The sequence below is a fragment of the Musca autumnalis genome, unplaced genomic scaffold (genome assembly GCF_047663935.1).
Source record: "Musca autumnalis isolate F117 unplaced genomic scaffold, ASM4766393v1 scaffold_5, whole genome shotgun sequence".
NCBI classification, from domain to species: domain Eukaryota; kingdom Metazoa; phylum Arthropoda; class Insecta; order Diptera; family Muscidae; genus Musca; species Musca autumnalis.
Genome location: NW_027412088.1, coordinates 42678139 through 42681041, shown reverse-complemented (window position 1 = coordinate 42681041; position 2903 = coordinate 42678139).

The following is a 2903-nucleotide window of genomic DNA, read 5'->3' as shown; positions in this document are numbered from 1 at the left end:
TCAGTTTATGTTCAAAGTTTTAACTGTATTTTGTCCATATTTTCTTTAAAATGTTAGGGGTTACAATTGAAAAATATTCCTTGATTTAATGTGTTTACACTCAAATAAGAACAAAAAAATAGAAACTTGTATATTATAAAACCAATGAAAGACATTTGGTGCATTTGTGTGAAATGAAAATTTATGAAATCTAAAAAAGAGAGTTTCATCCGAAAAAATTATAATAAAATATGGCATACATTTACAATAACAAATTCAAAAAGAATCAAACAAAAAAACTAGTAAAATAAATTCCATAAAAAACCAAAAAATTTTTATTAGTAAAAACAAAACAACAAAAACATAATTGAATAATTTAGTAATACATACATATTTAATAAATTTTAATTCTATATATTTATTTTGTTTTTTATTCAATACAAATTACAGAAATCTTAAATTTTATTAAGTTTAAACATATGACAAACCATCATAAACTGTATAAAAATAAAACATCTGAATTTTATATAATATCATACACCCACATGCAAAACAAAACAAAAACCACATAATATTTGTTAAATTTATGTACTTCTATAAATATTATAATTAAAAAATTAAAATTAATAATAACCATATTTGCATTTGTTTCCATTATTAACACGTACAATTATTTTATTAATTTTTTAATTTTGTAAAACCATATGAGAAAATATTTGTTAGCAAAAGGGGTTTCAATGTAATTTATACACAAGGAAAGGTTATTTGAATATTTATAATAATATAACAAATTGTATTTAATAATAATTACGGTAAGGGTATAAAGGCTGGTCGGATTCTATCGACCATGGTATATTCTACAGCAATGAGTTACAGCACCAAATACTCTTTGTCCAATTACTTCTGTAAAATAAAATGTATTTCCTATCAATACAAATAGGTGGTCTTCTTACTTCACTTATTCTATTTTAACCTAATTCAATTTTTCTCGGAATGACTTGCTTCTCTAGACTTGCTGTAGAATATACACAAGAATTTCTTTTGAATATCATTATTATTATTATTACGATAGAATGCAACATTTTGTCAGAAACAAGCAACGCAATTAGTTAGTTAAAATAAATCTATAGATATAAATTGTAATATTTAGTACGGCTTGGCTTATAAATAATTTATTTAATTTAATTAAAATAAAACTAAATATTTAAAAAAACAAAAAAATAAAAACTACTTGAAACACTTTTGCTAGTCATTTCAACTGCAACATTCTCCACACACACAGACTATACATACCAATATACATTTATCATACTCTCCTTTTATTTTTATAATATCCATGTTTTTACGTTTACTTATTTAATTTGTCTCATCTGAATTGAAAAAATAAAATAAAACCGTATATACCAAATCGAAAAATCGAACAAAACAAATATTTCAAATGACACTAAAACGGAAACCATGTAATTTCTATGAAATAAATTATGTAAAAGTATTAACTTGAATACTTAATACAAAAACAACAACAAAGAAATTTAAGAAAATAATAAAAAAAGATTCATAAAAAAATAAAAAAAATATTTGTTTTTGTGGGATTATTTGGGAAATGGCAAGTACGCAGCAAAAATTCAAATCCGTTAGTCATTATGTAACCCATCAAGTAAAGGGAGTGTTTGTCCAACTACAAATTCAGTATCCACAGTGAAACATCTGACAATGGTATGAGGCTGATAGACTTTGCAGCTGCAAAAAACATGGTCGTTAGCAGTACCAGATTTAATCATCTCGATATTCATAAGGGCACCTGGCTGTCTCCAGATCAAAGAACAAGAAATCAAATTAATCACGTTGTGATAGATGGAAGACATGCATCAAGTGTGTTGGATGTACGATCATTCCGAGGTGCAAACATAGACTCGGACCACTACGTTGTAGCAGCAAAGTTGGACATCGGTAAGCTGCAGTCACAACAGATAGCCACAGCATATTCCACTCAACTGGCCCAACTGCTTAATCAAATCACTCCTCTTCCCGATAACATATCAGGACAATGGCAAAACATTGCCCACTCCATGCAAACAGCCGCAAAATCAGTACTTGGATACCAGAGACCTCCACCAAGGAATCCATGGTATGCTGCTACCGAAGTGAAAAATGCGGCATATAGGGCTACTTTACAATCAGTAGCAACACGTAGTGCACGAGAGAGGTATCGGGAGAAAAGGAGAGAGGAGAAACGTCTTTTCCGCAGGAAAAAGAGAGATGGAAAAGCGGGAGTGTGAAGAAATCGAGATGTACAGGAGACAGAATGAAGTCCGAAAATTCCACCAAAGAGTGAAACATCAAACATATGTCTTTGGAACTGGCACATCCTCCTGTAAAGACCAGCAAGGTAATCTGGTAACTGATACAGATAGTGTGCTAAGGATATGAAAAGAGCATTTTTCCAAACTGTTGGTATCCAATAGTAGCGAAGTCGACGAAGATACTACAAATCCAATCCCAGAAGATGGTATTGAATGTATACCACCCGGCCAAGATGAGGAAAAGACAGCAATAAACCGGTTGAATAATAATAAGGCAGCAGGAGCTGATGGGCTACCAGCCGAGCTGTTTAAAACCGGAGGCGACACGCTGATGAGGTGTATGCATCAGCTAGTTAGCTCCATCTGACAGGAAGAACGCGTGCCTGATGATTGGAACCTGAGCATCCTGTGTCCCGTCCATAAGAAAGGAGATAAGACTTTGTGCTCCAACTATCGCCTACAAGATAGTGTCAGGGATATTGTGCGAACATAAAGCCCATGATCAACGAAATAATTGGACCATGCCAATGCGGCTTTAGACCTGGCAAGTCCACCATTGACCAGATATTTACCCTGCGGCAAATCCTGGAGAAGATCCAAGAGATGCAGATCGACACCTTC